Here is a 9,323-nt window from a genome sequence, read left to right as displayed (position 1 = left end):
AGCCTGCTTTACATAATTCTCGTATGTAACCCAGGCCAGCCCGGGCTGCAGGAGAGAGTGTGTTTCGAACAACAAAACAAAGACTCTTTTATTTGAGGCCATTTTGACCTGTTCCCTCAGAAGATGCTACTGTGATTATCCTAAGGGACCTTTCATATTTATTTATGAAAACAAATACAATTATAATTCACTATGCTTTCTGCTTGCCGATGAATACATGCTTATATTTTGTGACTCATACAGCAAATTCTATGAAGGTGAATCATTTAGTTAAGTGAAGAATTTGGGATTGACAATACTGGATAACGTGTGCTTAATAAAGCGCCAAGTGTGACTAGCTTGGATGGCTGTCTTCAGTGATCAGCTGGATTTCTTGGTATCAACTGTTCTGTATCTGAGTGGCATCTCCTAAGAGGTCAGCTTTGGGAGGAAGGAACATCCTTTACGCCGAAGAACCAATTCTGAGCCCTCTTCCCTGTTGTGGTGCCGCCACTGGCACAGTCCCTGGCACATGGTCCTCACCCAGTGAGTGCTGAGCTGACAGCCCCATGCTGTGTCTTAAGCCTTTCTTAGGGGCCTCTGAGGCATTTCCTGCTGTTCGATGTCTATGTGAATGTGAATGTCTCTGTGAATTTCTATGTGAATGTCTTTCTGTAAATATCTATGTGAACGTCTCTGTGAACGTCTCTGTGAATGTCTCTGTGAATGTCTATGTGAATGTCTCTGTGAATGTCTATGTGAATGTCTCTGTGAATGTCTGTGTGAATGTCTGTGTGAATGTCTGTGTGAATGTCTATGTGAATGTCTATATGAATACCTATGTTAATGTCTCTGTGAATGTCTGTGAATGTCTCTGTGTCACATGTGAATGTGCAAATGGAAGAGGTTGACTGAACACACCCAGGAGTGGCAATAATTCTCCCAACGTGTGTGTGATGCTTTGCTTTTCTGCCTCATTAGTCACCCTCTGGGTTCAGCCCATTTTCTTGGCCTGGGCTGAGCTGGCTATGTTCTCTTGATGGACACTAGACCCAGGACTGACGGAAGAATTGGCTTCCAGGAGATGCTGTCCTGGAGATGGGCTCTCAGGCTAAGCATCTCTCCGCAGGTGAAGGTTCCCAGCACAGAACCTATGTACACCAACACAGCCCGAGAGTCCAGGTGATACCACTGTGTTCCCTACCTTGGGTCAGAACATTCTGGTTGAAAGCTATCTCCTCTTCCTTTGAACCATCCATGGTATAGACCAGAGCAGTGGTTCCTAACACTGTGACCCTTTAATACAGTTCCTCATGTTGTTGTGACCCCCAACCATAAGATTATTTTCATTGCTACTTCATAACTGTAACTTTGCTACTGTTATGAATCATAATGTAAATGATTTGGGGGACAGAGGGTTGTCAAATGGGTCATGACCCACAGGTTGAGAACCACTGGACTAGAGGACCAGAGCTTGGTGGACTGTTAGTCCTGGCTGGTGCCCCTCACCTGAGAGTCGTCCGATGCTCTCCCCATTGCTGAGTCCCCCACAGATGTCTGCCATGACGCTCCGCTGCAGAAACCACAATGTGACGTGAAATGTTTCATTGTGGCTTTTTCCTGGTGGCAGGGTGGACCCCAGACTGAAAACATCTGTGGATCAAAGAAGATAAGACAGCTTTCTCCTCTCAGCAAAGAGGTCAAGGAAGGTAGAGTTTCAAGGGGCAAGAGAATTTAAAGGGAAATCATTGTTGGGCTGGCGGTGGGGCTCAGTGGTTGAACCCTTGCCTAGGATACGTGTGGGCCTCACACGTGTGTTGGTTTGGCCCCAGGAGAACAGTGTAGATTAGCTTAATTGTTGTCAGTGTTAAGTTATAAATGCTTTCAAGAAAGCAATCTGGGGCCAGAGAGATGGCTCAAGTGGATAAATGTGCCCACCGCCAAGCCTGACAACCTGAGTTCAATCCCCGGGACCCATGTAATGGAGGACGAGAACCAACTCCTGCAAGGTATCCACACACACACACACACACACACACACACACACACACACACACCATGGCATATCGCGCACACATAAATAAATTAATTAATTAATTCACAAAATACAAAAAGAGAACACAATCCTGACGACTTAGTTACCTTTCTCTCTGTATGTTTAGATAAACTCTCTGAGCTAGTTGTGGCGATGCTTACTTATAATCTCAGGACTGAGGGGTGGAGGCCTGAAATCTTGAGTTCCACTCCTGCTGGTGACATAGTGAGTTCTAGGCCAGCCTGAGCATCATAGGGAGACTGTTTAAAAACACAAATTAAAAAAAATATATAAAAATATAAATGTATATGTGTGTGTGTGTGTGTGTGTATATATATGGGCCGGGTGGTGGCGGCTCACATCTTTAATCCCAGCACTTGGGAGGCAGAGCCAGGAGGATCTCTGTGAGTTCGAGACCAGCCTGGTCTACAGAGCGAGATCCGGGACAGGCACCAAAACTACACAGAGAAACCCTGTCTCAGAAAAAAAATATGTGTGTGTGTGTGTGTGTGTGTGTGTGTGCGTGCGCGTTGAGTATGTATGTGTGTGTGTGTGTGTGTGTGTGTGTGTGTGTGTAAACATGGAGGGGTAGCTCAGTGGTTCAAGTACTTGCTGTACACCCATGATGACCACTGTTTGGGTCCCTAGAACTCACGGAAATGGCAGGCAGGCGTGGTGACTGACCTGTAATTCCAGCCTTGGAAGACAGAAACAGGGGATTCCCTAGAGCAAGCTAGTTAAAGAGACGGGCCACATGAGTGAGCTCTGTGTTTGATTGAGGAGCCTTCCCCCAGTGAGTAAGGAGACAGGTAATTGAGGATGATTCTGGACATGAACTTTGGGCCCCATCTGCACATGAACCCATATGTAGGCATACCCACACGCATGTGCACACACACACACATATAAACATGCACATACATAACCATGCATGGCATACACACACACATATGAAAATGGAAAAAGAAAGAAAATGAGGCTAGAAATCCTATGCCGTGGAAGCCTTCAAAACCTCAGTTCTCATGTGGGAGATCACATTATTGCCACCCCTGGTCACTTAAGTCTCAAAGGTCAGAGGGTTTGGCTACACAGACAGAGATTGTCTCAATTTCCTTTTAATGAATGGATTTAAAACATCTCCTTTACAAGTCGTCAACCCCAAAGGACTCTAGATTATAAAGCTGGAGCTGTTGAAGAAAATAGAGGAAACTTTGTGTTGGCTATACTAACCTTTTCTGGATGTTTTTTCTTGCATGGGTAGCTCAGTACATGCTTGCCTGCCTGCACACATGCATGCATGACAGCCTGTGTTCTTCATTTTATTACACAGAGAGGTATTAATTTGGATTCAGAATCAAAACTTGAACAAAATGTGCTTTAGCAAATTTTAAAATTTCATGCGTGTGGGTGTTTTGCCTGTGTGTGTGTGTGTGTGTGTGTGTGCGTGTGTGCGTGCATGTGCATGTGTGCGTGCGCGCACAGTACCCATGGAGGCCAGAAGAGGGCATCTGGTCCACTGGAACTGGAGTTACTCATGGTTTGAGGTGCCATGTAGGTGCTGGGAACCGAACTCTGGTCCTCTCGAAGAGCAGCCAGTGCTCTAGACCACTGAGTCTTCTCTAGCCTAGCTGTTGTCATGGTCTATATGTGCTTGAGACTTGGCCATTGAACAGTAAAGAATGGAGGAGACTAAATGCAGGGTGAACTCTGGGTGGTGTATGTATCACCCTCCGCTTTCAGACTAGTAAGTCGTTGCTTCCAGAGGTCATGGAGAATGCCTTTAACCAAACTGGAGTTTATAATTCTAAATAACTGAGCACTATCCTTCTAATACCTAGGACAACTCAGGCATTTTACGGCAATGACTACCATGTCTAACAGTGCAACTCCACCCAGTTGCTCTTTCATCCACAGCATTCTGTTACTGACTCTGGATCACTGTATAGAACTGTATAGAGTTGTGATTCTCACTGGAACGTGCAGGGTGCACCAACTGACAGAAGCGTTGCACACTTACTTTCACATTGATTATGTGTTTGCTGAGACAGCGCCACTGAGCCGCCACCAGCCACTGGTCGTTTCAGGTGTTGGTCTTATGGAAAGTGTATGTCTTCCTGCCTAAAACAACACATGCTTTTCAACTTGAACAACAGCATAGCATTTATCAGTGACTGTGATCCATTCTGTAAGGCATGGCGTCAGGGCCCGGCTTCCCCACAGTGCCCTGAGCAGTGGCATTGGCAAAGAATGTAGGCTGGTAGGGGGTGTGCCAATGGCTCAAACTCCCTGCTATTGACAAGGAAAACAGAGATGACTCTAACATAAAACCTACCTGATGCTTTTTTAAAAATCTGTCTCTGTTCACGGTCCCTTTGTATAAACAGAGGAGGGGCTGGCGGGTTTCTCCGCTCGATACAAGCCATGCTTCGTGTCCTGCTAACCAGATCGTGACCCTTCTGTGACATGGAGTGGTAAGATGAGATGACACATTGGTGGGCTCTATGGAGGGTGGTTTCACTCAATAAAAGAAGAGTTCATGGGAGGAGAACATCTGGGGAAAAGGTAGCCACTTGGTCAAAGTGACATTTTCCCCCTGTCAACCCAATTAATTCCGATGTCACATGAAAAGAAGCTGTGCGTGGCTGTAGGTCATTGGAAGGGGAGGCTCCTGATGCTAGCTGCTGACAGGGATAATGATGGATGAAGGTTAACCTGTGACCCTCAGAGAAACCAGTGTCCAGTTTTAAAAAAAAAAAAAGCTCCAGGAGCCACACTGCAGACATGTCCCCGCTGTGCATCAGCAGTGTGAGTGTGATGTGGGTGGAGGAGTTTTCTTAAACATTTTAAAACACACAGATGTTTTTTTCTTTTAATAATTTCTATGAAGATGAAGGGAAAATGAATAAGTTCGACAGTCTGTGGATGGAATGAGTGAGGTTGTACCAGATCATTTTGGACACTGCCACTTCAGCTAACGTCCCTGTGCCGCGGCCTGAAATACTTACATAGGGATTTCACCGGCCGACAACTAACGTGTAAACTGTGGGTACGGAAGGATAATCTGATGGCGGAGTGCTCAGCTAGCATTCACAAGACCATAGGGAGCCTCTCCACCCAACACCACACACATAACACACACACAAACTCAAATGCATGTGTGCGTGCGTGCGTGTGTGTGCGTGTGTGTGCATGTGTGTGTGTACAGACATCGAATGACAACTCTAAAAGAAGCCAGAGTAGAAGAAAAAAAACATTAAACAATAATATCCTGACCAACCGTGGGACTTGTTTGACGTGAATACACCGTGGAGAAGTGGGAGGGCTAACTAAGGCATTACACATTTGAGTAACTTGGTTAAATATTTCTTAAAGCTGATTATTATTATCATTATTATTTGTGTGTGTGTGTGTGTGTGTGTGTGTGTGTGTGTGTACACATACGGATACATGCATACCACAGCACACACAGAGGTCAGAGGACAACTTTGGGGACTCATTTCTTCTCCCACCAGAGCTCCAGAGAACAAACTGAAAGTATCAGATTTGTGCAAGCGAGTGCGTTTACCCACCAAGCCGTCTTCCTGGTCTCCCTAGATAACATCTCGACTTGACTCCTGGCACCTGGAGTCGAGATGCCAACAATGTACCCTGCTCTATAAATACAAGAATGCCAGAGTTCACTATTTGAGTCTAATGATTTGAGGATTACCTAGAAATAGCAAAAACTTGCCAGAAACCCAGGGGCTTAGTGTAAAAATAAGTTGAATATACTAGAAGGACTTTAAGGTGAACAGCAGGTCACTGGGATTTAAAGTTGTCCACAAATTACATACTTGATTTCTGAACAGCAGCTTTGTAGACATTTAATGCCCCTGTTTGGGTCCGAAAAGCAGTAAGTACCACAGTTATCCTGCGTCGGAAGATGCTCGCTCTGTGCGGTAAAGCTGTCCATCAGAAAGTCATGAATCATCTCCTCTCCATAAGGATTAGTCACAGCACTGAGTCTCAGCTTCCGGCTAGTCCTAAACAGAATTCATTTTGGGAATCCCAGCTAAGGAAGGGCTTTCCCTTCCTCTAAGCTGAATGAATAGTGTAATTAAAAAAAAAAAAATGGCAAAACTGCTCCCGTTTCCCCCCAGCCAGCAGTTTAAATGGAGAAACCGCAGCAGGCACTCTGACTGTGTGTTCAGGTGAGCATCTTGGCTTTAACTTTCTTCTTGGTTTAAGGCCATTTACAACACATGGGGCTTGGGTCCCAGGAAGTGATAGCGCCAGTCTTTAGCATGCACAAGGCACCAAAAGCAAAGAGATAAATAAAGAGCGTTGTTTGGAAGGAGAAACTCCATGTTTGAAAATGTAATTTGGGTTCACAGCTGGGACTTCATACATTCTCATGCCAAACAAATCTCACCTTGCGTGTAGTGAGTGTGCAGGTGAAACATGAGCCCTACAACCTTCCTCCACCTTCCAGGGAATGAGATGGGAAGGCCCACCCAGTTGTCTCAACACAGCGATTAGAATTGGTGCACTTTCCAGGCACAAAGTCACGGCATTCACAGTCACACCATCTGTTCATAGTGTTCACGTCCACCATCTGTAAACTCTAGGACAGAAGCATGACCCAGGAACTAAGACTGAAAGTTATTAAATTCAAGAGCTCTGGAGGAATTAGCTTCTCAGATACAAATTTCAGTAGCTTCTAGAAATTTACAGTTGTCCCACACACACCCCATCCCCCCATCCCCCCATCCCCCCCCCGCCCCCCCCCCCCCCCCCGCCCCACACCACCACCACCAGCCACAAAGCTTCTTTGATATTCAGACTATGGGATGTGGGCTTTTAATAAGATCCATTTCGAAAGGGGGACCTTCTTTTATTATGAATTGTGTTTAATTGACCTCACATAACCTTGGGAAATGGCTCATTGTCTTCAGTTCAATTTTTTTTGAAACACGATATTTGAATTATATTTAGATAAAGAGGCCATTTATCATGTAGGATTATGTTCTATTGGAAACATAGTATGCAAAATGGAAAGCAGATGTTTCACATCTGAAATAAATCTATATACAAAGCTTTGAGTTAAAACAAATAAATTAGAAGTCAGGTTCTTCTTTACTTTTTGTTTTGTTTCTGTTTGTTTTGTTTAAGATGGGACCTTACTATGTAGCCATGGCTGACCTGCAACTCACTATGTGAAACAAGGTGACCTCTAACTCACAGAGATCTGCCTGCTTCTTCCTGTGGAGTGCTGGGATTGAAGGTGTGTGCCACCACACCTGGCAAAAATCAAGAATTTTAATATAAGATGAAACAATTTTCTAAAGACATTTCTGCCTACAACTGTGTGTGCACATTTGTGTGTGTGTGTGAGTGTCTATGTATGAGCATGTGTGAATGTGTGTGTTTATGTGTTTGAGTGTGCATGAGTGTGTGTGTGTGTGTGTGTGTGTGTGTGTGTGTGTATGGCCTGGGAGATCAGAGGCATCAGATCAACTGGAACTGGGGTTACAGGTGGTTGTGAGCCACCTGATGTGTGTGATGGGAACCAACTTGGGTCCTCTGCAAGAACAGCACGTGCTCTATGTCTCAGTTTGTTATGGTCGTATGTTTTCAGTTCTTTGGGGCAGGTATTTAGGAGTATAATTGTGGAAAATCCACTAAACCCATGGTTAACTTAGTATTGGGGCATTTAAGTGGCTGCTGTTTCCCAAGATGGCTGCACCGTGTTAAAATCCTATCAGCGCCGGGCAGTGGTGGCGCACGCATTTAATCCCAGCACTCGGGAGGCAGAGCCAGGCTGATCTCTGTGAGTTCGAGGCCAGCCTGGACTACCAAGTGAGTCCCAGGAAAGGCGCAAAGCTACACAGAGAAACCCTGTCTCGAAAAACCAAAAAAAACAAAAAAAAAAAAATTAAAAATCCTATCAGCAGCGTCCCGGCTCCTGATTTCTCTACCCTGCTTATGTGAACATATAAGGAGGGAACTCCGTATGTAGACCAGGCTGGCCTAAAATTCTGAGATCTACCTGCCTCACCCACCAAGTGCTGGGATTAAAGGTGTGCACCACCATGCCCAGCCTAAACATGAGATTTCTAATTTGTGATGATCAATAGCTGTGACCTCAGAGTCAAAGGTCACAGAGGTCAGAGGCTGGAAGAAGTTGTACAAATGATTCTCACCTCAGATGCTTAAGTGGATTGCTCGTGGCCACACTGGGTTAGTTAGGAACAGGGACAGGAAGGGAGGTGGTCAATGACTCAAATTAGAAAGGACACTTCATGATGTACTCAGTTGTTCACTGCTTAATGGCAAGGAGCATCCTAAGTAAGACATTTAGACAAAGTCCTTATTGTGTGAACACCTTAGACTGTGTACAAAGTAAGTGGGACATGCCATTATGAGGCCTATGTCCTCACGATGGTGTATACTTTCCAATGTGGACCAAAGTGTGGTATTGTATTGACTAAAAGGCCTTCCTAAAAGAGAATAATCTTGTAATTTCTGTATAGTAGGGGCTTGTGCTGACATTTTTGGAAGAGAAGCTGAAGGACTTGACTTCACACCATGTTCAACAAGCAAGCACACTTTATTTAAATCGCCAAAATGAGCAGTTTTCTGAAGACACTTTTAGTCAGTCTACATAGAATCTTTATTGAAAGATTTATTTTTATGTGTATGTTTGTGCCTATGTATGTGCCCCATGTGAGTGCAGGTGCCCTTGGAGTCCAGAAGAGGGCGTCAGAGTCACTGGAACAGGAGTTAGAGTTGATCTTGAGCCATCTGGTGTGGGTGCTGAGCCCCAAATCCTGGCCCTTTCCAGGAGCAGCTAGAGTTCTTATCCACTGAGTCATCTCTTCAGTTTCTTAAATGATTCTTAAATGATGACAAGGCAGTCTCGGCCTCAACGACCTCTGTGGAAGTTCCTTCTTTTAAATCCATCATGCAGCCTTGAAGAACTTTCGAGGGAGACTCCATTTGATCCTGGATTTGGTTTCACAATAAAGCCATACATTGCTTGGGATCCACTCGGTCTTTCTGCTGAAGTTAAAGAATGTGGTCCATTTTGCATAATGATTTAAAAGCGAGGGTGGAGGTGTGTCCCCTTGACCTTCAGCATGTCAGAAGAGAGACAGAAAGGATCAATATAAAGTTATCAGTGTTTAGTAAGAACAAATTGATGGGCTGTTTATGTTGTTTTCTTCTTGAGAAAGGGTGTTACTTTGCAGACCAGGCTGGCCTCAAACCCACAGAGACCCACTAGCCTCTGCCTCCAAAGTCCTGGGATTAAAGGTGTGTGCCACTGTGC

Source organism: Peromyscus eremicus, chromosome 23 (assembly GCF_949786415.1).
Source record: "Peromyscus eremicus chromosome 23, PerEre_H2_v1, whole genome shotgun sequence".
Taxonomy (NCBI): Eukaryota; Metazoa; Chordata; class Mammalia; order Rodentia; family Cricetidae; genus Peromyscus; species Peromyscus eremicus.
This window is presented reverse-complemented; position numbering follows the sequence as displayed.